The 8,273-nt window shown below is 34.4% G+C and overlaps 2 long non-coding RNA genes across 3 annotated transcripts in view; both read left to right on the top strand.

The window, feature by feature from the left end:
• Positions 1 to 8,273, top strand: part of LOC144316139 (uncharacterized) — a 339,579-nt gene that overhangs the window by 275,180 nt on the left and 56,126 nt on the right. The gene's annotated exons all lie outside the window — the stretch shown is intronic.
• Positions 1 to 8,273, top strand: part of LOC144316128 (uncharacterized) — a 107,045-nt gene that overhangs the window by 69,031 nt on the left and 29,741 nt on the right. Inside the window, exons 1-2 of one of the 2 annotated variants that reach the window (XR_013381953.1) lie at positions 1,398 to 1,447; positions 7,768 to 7,892. This is a non-coding gene — a long non-coding RNA (uncharacterized LOC144316128). Of the gene's footprint in view, positions 1 to 1,397; positions 1,448 to 7,767; positions 7,893 to 8,273 lie in introns of those variants that run through there. The other variant, XR_013381952.1, reaches the window with a different exon arrangement.

Here is an 8,273-nt window from a genome sequence, read left to right as displayed (position 1 = left end):
CTAGACTCTGCAGCTTCAGGTTTCTAGGCAGCAGTTTGAATGCGAGCGCTTCAGGGAAGAGGGCTGACACCTAAGACTACCTGAAGGAAGGTTTGAGTTAAGCACCGATACTGTACCAGCTCATTCTCTTTTCTCTGTTCCTTGACTTTGTTCAGTCCCCGTAACTGCAAAGAAGATGTACCTATACAAGCTTGTAAAAGAGATCATCACTTTGTATGTGCCTCCTTTCCTCATTAAGCCTAGAGTTGGAGTTAACATTTTCTGCAGAGGTCCAGATAGCAATGTTTCAGCTTTGTGGACCATACTGTCTCTGTTGCAACTGCTTGACTCTGCTCCTGTAGCTGAAAACAGCCATAGACAATATGTAAGTTCATGGGCGAGGATGTGTTTTAATGAAACTTGAAATTTAAATTTCATATAATTTTCACATGTTATGACATATTAATATTCTTTTGCTTTTTTTCCCAAACTGTTTGAAACTATAAAAGCCATTCTTGGCTTGCAAGTCATACAAAAACAAACAGGACCAGATTTGGCCACAGGCTTACCCCTGCCTTGGAGAAATTACATTACCCTAGTGAACCATTATTCAGAGTATTGCAGGTCTTCTGTGAGGTGGTCTAAGTAAAAAAGCTTCAAAGTATGAGCACAGAGCTCTATTTTAAAGGAATTTTCTAGGGAAGAGAATTTTCAGATAAACATGCCGCTTGCAAATTCATTTTGCCCATCCTGATGGATCCCCCCTCTAGTGAGTGTTCACCACACTCCTGTTTACCTCAGAACTGAGGAGAGCCAGAATTAACTAAACTTCAATTAGTGGAGGCCTGGCTGAGAACTGTACGCATTCTCTAAGACTGTCATTAAGTTATCAGTTCCATGTACTTACTCATGCACTCACTTACAGAGATCATAAGCCCCAAAGAGGTGCAATAATGATAAAGAATGATGTAAAATGAAAAAAAAAAAAAAAAAAAAAGAATGATGTAAAATGAAAGCTTAAAAGTCCAACAGAATAAGAACAAATCCAACTCAAATGAGTCCTTAACTAACAAGTCCCACCATTACGTAAATTTCCTTCAAGATAGTTTGATACCAGAAAACTGAATTAGGGGTGCCTGGATGTCTTGGTCTGTTAAGCATCTGCCTTTGGCTCAGGTCATGATCTTGGGGTTCTGACATGGACCGCTGTGTCAGGCTTCCCACTCAGCAGGGAATCTGCTTCTCTTTCTCCCTCTCCCCTTACCCCTACTCGTGCTCTCTCTCAAATAAATAAATAAAATCTTTAAAAAGAACATGTGTGAATTAATAGAAGAGCAAAGAAAACTTTAGGTTTCTAGATATGTTTAGATCGAAGTCAGAGTGTTGAAGAATAAATGTAGACTTTTTTTTTCTTAAATAGATAAATGCCTGACACTTTATCTACACAGGAAAGCACATCTCACAGATGGTAAGTTATCTGAATCACCCTGAGGAGGAAACAAAGGTGACATATGCCTAGCACCTGTCCTAAATGGGATTGCAGTCACAAGGGGTCAGAACTAAGGAAGAGAATCCTACCTGATGTGTCAAGAGGTGAAGAGAATCAAGTCAAACTCTTTAAAAATCATTGGAGATTAATATAACAAAACCAATATTAGCCACCAATCCAGAAGGCAGGAGGGGGGGTCCCAATGGGAGAAAAATCAAAGATTTGGAGATAAATATAAATGAAACAGAACAGAAAGGGCTAAGGAGTAAAGGGAGAGGTTGTTGGAACTACTGACTAAAATGTCTACATATGTTTTTATTGGTTCATTTGTGTGTGGTACTTGAGTGCACTGTCTTGGTTAAAATATACCAGATGTAATACGAGTGTCGCAAGTATAGTTGACCTTTGAATGATGTAGGGGTCAGAGGTGCTGACCCCTTGTGCAGTTGAAAATCTGTGAGTAACTTTGTCTCCCCAATATGACTCATATTACTCCTATATATCCAGAAACCTTTTTACCTGAGTAACATACAACAATATGTGAAATTATTCCAAACCCATAAATAAGAATATATTCTTCTGTGTGGATGAAGAATCAGAATAGATATTGATATAAAATTGGGTCACCTCCTCCTTCAGGATCAAAGGAAGTGGTACTTATGATCTGTATAGTATAGTAATACTAGCTGCTAGTACTGGGAATGTAATATTACATCTATAATTAGAACAATCAAACAAATAGTGTTGGTGGTTTTACATTGATAATTGTAATAATAAAATTGATTGTATCTAAAATCAATAAGACACCTGCTAAATGTAGTGAAAAGGTAGTCAAATATACAGAAGCTCTTGTGTGGGCTAACTTACTGGCTAAGGGCAGATATACTGTTAATTCTGTTCCAGCACCTCTTCAATTATTGATGAGGCAAATAGACATAAGAATGATGGTGGAAGCAGTAAAATTTATATTGTTTATTTGAAGAAATGCTCTAGTAGCTATGGCTATTCATAATACTATTCAACTGCCTAAGCCCTCAATTATAATAGATATTACTATATGAAAGATTATTATGAACAGTAACAATTATGTTATAAATTTTATCATTTCTTAGTAAAGCTCTGGGTTGACCTAATTCAGCACAAATAAGAAGACTTAGGGAGGTTCCTACAATTCCAGTTCAAGCACCAAACTGTAAACATGTGCCAATATCTTTATGATTTGTTAATAGTAAGTGGTTTGTGAACATAGGTAAAATGGCTGAGTAAGCATTAGACTAAGTCTAAAGTCTAAAGACAGGTTGAGTCCTGTTTTTACCAAGCCCTGTGGTGAATAACAGATTGAATTGCAAATTCCAAAAAGGAGCTTCCCCTAAACGCTGGGAAAGATCAAAGCCAGTTGACTGGAATATTTAGTGAGGATTTAGCTTAATTCAAGTGTTTGATTTGTGCTCACTTGATGCAAGATAACCTGCAATCTATATTTCAGGGACAAAGATAATACATGCAGAGAGCTTTAAAGGTGTTTAGTTCACATAAACCTAAATTCCTAGTCCAGCACTGATAATATTGGTGTTAGGGGAAGGACCAATGTCAATACAATAATGAATGGACGTAAAAAAATTACTTGGCTTATATTTGCAAATTGTCATTTTATTTCTGTTACTTGTTGATAGAAATTATAGTGATACAGAATAACTTAATTGTATGTAGAACTATAGATTAAGTAGGCCTAGAATAGCTTTTAATGTTGGTATAATAATGCTTCTAGTTTTGGAAAATTATTCATTTGGGTGAAAAAAACACCTTGTGAGTGGTGAGAGGCTTCCTAGGGATCATATAATTGGAAAAATCATAGTAGTCATTAAGGGTATTCTATTTCATGTGTATGGAAGTTTTGCGGTGGATGACTGTAAATAAATAATGCAAATGTAGTAAATGTTAATATAATGTAAATGAATAGATTTAGAGCTATGATGCTTTGTTCATAAGTCATGATAGAGCTGGTCAGGCTAAATGGCCAATTGATGAATAGGCTAAAATTTTTAGAGTTGTGTTTGGTTAAGGCTTCCTCTTTATCCTAACTATAACTGATACTGTAGCAATTATTTTTTTTGTAGCAATTATTAATATATTTAGGTTAATTGATTGTAAAGCTTGATATAAGACTCATGGTGAGATTTGATATAAAACTGATAGGTAAGTTTTTATCATGTCAATAAAACTAAATCTGATCATTAATGGAATACCTTGTATAACTTCTGGTACTCAAAGATAAAATGGGGAAAATTCAAGTTTTATAATAAAGGCTACTGTAATAATACAAGGGTGCTGTTAGATTAAAAATTTTAGTAATTGTTCATTGGCCGGAATATATTAGTTTAATAATGATAGCTCTTATGAGAAGTACAGATGTGGTGACTTGTGTTAGGAAGTATTTAATGGATACCTCTATGGGTTGTGAATTACAATTTTTAATTAGATTGGGATATTGTTTATTATATTTGTCTTGAAACCAGTTCAGATTATTAGTGTGAGCTTAACATAATGATTATGGCACTTGTGATAATAATAAGTGACATAATAATAAAGATGAGAGGATTTATTAGTATGGGAAGAATATAAACCATCTTGGGGGTATTGGCCCAATAGTTTATTTAGCTTACCATACATAGGACATGGTGTAGTATGGTAACATGGAGATTTTTGAATTCTTAGGATTTGGTTTAATCCCTATAATTCTAGAAATAAGAGGGCTTAAGCCTCTGTTATTTATTCTATCAAAGTAATTCTTTTATTAGACATATTTGTAATGCTTGTGGCAGGATATTTGCCTTAATAATGGGATTTGATACATATCATATGCATAATGTTAGTGTTAGTGATAAGAAATTTTTTCATAAGAGGTGTAAATTGGTCATATGAGCATTGTGGTTATGATGCTTGGATTCATAAAAAGAAAACAGAAGAAGGGTTTTGATAATGCAGTTAATTGCATACATTTCTGGTATGTAAGGATTGTGAAATTCTAGGAAAACAATTGTTAAAGTATTTATTATGATAGTGTTGACATGTTTCTGCCAGAAAAAGAGAGCAAATGGGCCTGCTGCATATGTGGCACTAAAATCAGAGACAAATTCTGATTCTCCCTCTGTTAAGTCAAAAGAGGCTCAGTTGGTTTCTGCTGGGATTGAAATAAATCCTATTATGGCTAGTGGTCATGATGAAAAAGTTAATCATAAATACTCTTGAGTAATAATTAGGGTTGATGTAAATGGTTCATTTACTAGTAGTGCTGATAATAGAATAATTGCTAGTTTACTTCGTATGAAATTGTGCTAAAGCTCAGCATACACCAATTAAGGCATATTTTGAATCTGAAGGTCATCCTGATCAGAGAATAGAACAAACAGCTAAACTTACTACAGTTAATATGACTAATACACCTAGATTTATGTTGATTAGTGGGTACAGTATGGGCAGTGAAATACATATTGTTAACATTAGTGTAAAGGCTAGGACTGGTGAATGATATAGATATTAATGATAATGATTGTGAAGATTCTTTGATAAAGAATTTGAAGGCATTGGTGATGGTTAAAGTAGACGATGAGGGCCAATAATGTTTGGTCCTTTATGAAATTCTATATAACCTAATACTTTCATTTAAATAATATAAGAAGTGCTACAGCAAGTAAAATAAAAATAATTAACAGAAGATTAATTATGAATATACCATTAAGAAGAGGATTTGAACAGCTAGTTATAAAGGGTCAAGTTTTATGCAGTTATCAGACTTCCTCATTAACAAGCCCTGGTCTTGGTCTGGGCTGACAGAAATTAATTACATTAAGATTATATAATGTATCAGATTGAAGGATATTTTCTCAAGTTGGTCTTATTTCTCTTGTCTTTTCCTATGGGGAAAAATATTAAATAGAAATTGACCTGGATCACTCTAGTCAACTCAGGTGATGTAAAACTTTAATAACTGAACAGAAGCACTATTAATACTGTACAACACTAGGATATCCTGATCATCACTGAGGTCGTAAACCATATTGTCAAAATGAATTCTGGAATGGGATAGGATTGCACTGTTATCTCCAGGGCAACTTGTTCTGTTGATCAACTTTGGATCAGTAACTGATAAAATAGATTTCAAGTAGTTTGGTCTAAATTTCAATCACTCAGAAGTTATTTTATACTCTGAGGTACCTCACAAAATTATTAATCCACTGAATTTTTTTTATCATTCCTCAGTGTGGTTAAAAAGGTTTATATTTAGATTAAAGCTCCATAAAGTCTTCTGATCTTGTCATTCCTGCAAAGGTTAATTTCACTGATTGAAAGGAAGAGCCAGTAAAACCCTCATGTGGCCATTCATGTAAGTCCTTACTTAGAGAACAAATGAATGTGTTACATTTGCATGGTCAAGATACTGTGGCTGTTAAACACACATCACTGGGTAGGCAATGCATCCAATAGTAGAAATACTAGAGGTGATGTTTTTGGTAAACAGGTGGAGCTTATGTTTGCTGAATTCCTCTTACTTTAAAAAATCTTTTTTTGTGTTGCATGCTTGTATTGGACTAACAATTGATTTAATAAATAATTAATTATTAGGTTAAATTTATTTAATTGCTATCTATCAGTGGTTATTTAATCTGATAGGAGCTTGTAACAAAATAATTCTTGTTACTAATATTAACAGTATTTCTTTTGTTAATTAATTATTCCAATCTTGTATTAGGAGTCAATTTTTGTTATTAGAATTAAAATAAAATTGTTGAGCTTGAGTATTTCTTAGCTGATAGCTGCTTTTTTTTTTTTTTTAGATTATTTATTTATTTATTTATTTATTTATTTATTTATTCATGAAAGACTGAGAGACAGAGAGAGAGAGAGCGCCAGAGACAAAGGCAGAGGGAGAAGCAGGCTCCATGCACCGGGAGCCCGATGTGGGATTCGATCCCGGGTCTCCAGGATCGCGCCCTGGGCCAAAGGCAGGCGCTAAACCGCTGCGCCACCCAGGGATCCCTGATAGCTGCTTTTAGGCCAAATGTGGATTTATAAATATTTACCTGCTAAGGAAGTTTATTTCCAATGTCTAAGGAGCTGTACCTTTTTAGATTAAACTTTACTTTCATGTAGGACTTATTACCTTTTTAGTTAACTTTAAAGTTGAACTGAAAGTCTCTCCTAGAGAACCAGCTACCCCCCAGGTTACCAGGCTTTTCACTTGTATTTATAGACCTTCTCACTATTTCGCCAAATGGATAGATTTGTTCCTTAAAGTCTCTGAAAGTAGCTCATCTGGATTTGGAATAGTTGACTTAAGTTCTCTTTGTGAAATTGTTCTAGTTAATTCATTATGCAAAATGTAAAAGGGTGAACTTTACTTTCTAATACTTTAATTACTTCATCATTCTTTTACAGTATTTTCTCCATAGCACTCAGTAAGATTTCTATCCCCTATATTTGTCTTTGTAAATAAATACCTTATTTCATTTAAATATAATTGTTAGGTTTATAGTAAAGTTTTGCTTCACTTTAGTTCAAAGTGGTCATTTTAGGGGCACCTGGGTGGCTCAGTAGTTTGGACATCTGACTCTTGGTTTCAGTTTAGGTCATGGTTTCAGAGTCATAGCTGGAGTCCCACCTTGGGGTCCACACTTGAGTGGAGTCTGCTTGAGATTCTCCCTTCCCCCCTCCACTTGCATGCTTTCTCAAATAAATAAATAAAATCTTTAAAAAAGAAGTGATCAGGGATGCCTGGGTGGCTCAGCGGTTGAGCGCAGGGCGTGATCCTGGAGTCCCAGGATCGAGTCCCACATCAGGCTCCCTGCATGGAGCCTGCTTCTCCCTCTGCCTATGTCTCTGCTTCTCTCTGTGTGTGTCTCATGAATGAATAAATAAAATCTTAAAAAAAAAAATAAAAAAGAAGTGGTCATTTTAAGATGAAATTTCCAGAGTAAATAAGTGCTTTATTTACACCTTGGTTTGTCCAAGCATGCTTGTCTCCTCTCACATGTTAGATAATTATAAATGGTCATAAATATAAAATTAGTATGTGAGGAGAGTGACAGATGATGTGTGCATGCTTCATGGCCTAATTCAATGAAGCTCTGTTCTTAAATTATTACTAAATTCCTCCTTAGTCTTCAGCTTCATAAAAGCTTTTGCATGATATTTAATGTTCTCAAAGTAGAATAAGTGGTCCATTTCTTTCTACTTCATAAGCTATACATTTATCTAATATGTTTATGCTAATATTTATACCTACTATAATTCTCTTTTAGGGTTCGCTGAAGACGGTGGTAGGTAGTATGGATTAGCAAGAGGTGCTGAGTCTTATCTGGATTTATCAGTCATAGAAGAGGATGCCAAGTCCTTTGAGTTTTAAGCTATTGCTAGTAGTAATCTGGTGAGTAATTTGTTATACTAATTATTTGGGTGTAGGGTTGAGCATAGTGGAGTATCTAATCTGAGTTTGGATCTTAGCTATTGTGTAACCAGAAATATTAAAGTCACTGTAGTAGGCTGTTTTGGTTTTAGTTGCAGTTTCTTATAGTTAATTAAAATTTATTATTAAATTATCTTAAACATGCTTTACACCAAAATTTTATTAATTTGTGTTAACTGTATGACTACGGTGGTTGGTACAAAATTTATCAACTCTCATAGTAAGTTAATAAAACTTCATCAAACTTTTGTTTAGAATGATTTTTATCACTATCTCTCATGGGGGTATGGTTGAGCAAGGCATAATAAACTACTTATTTATTTTTTTTTTTTAATAAACTAC

This window comes from Canis aureus, chromosome 6 (assembly GCF_053574225.1).
Source record: "Canis aureus isolate CA01 chromosome 6, VMU_Caureus_v.1.0, whole genome shotgun sequence".
NCBI lineage: Eukaryota > Metazoa > Chordata > Mammalia > Carnivora > Canidae > Canis > Canis aureus.
Note: the sequence above shows the minus strand (reverse complement) of the source record. Positions and strands in the feature narration are given on the sequence as shown.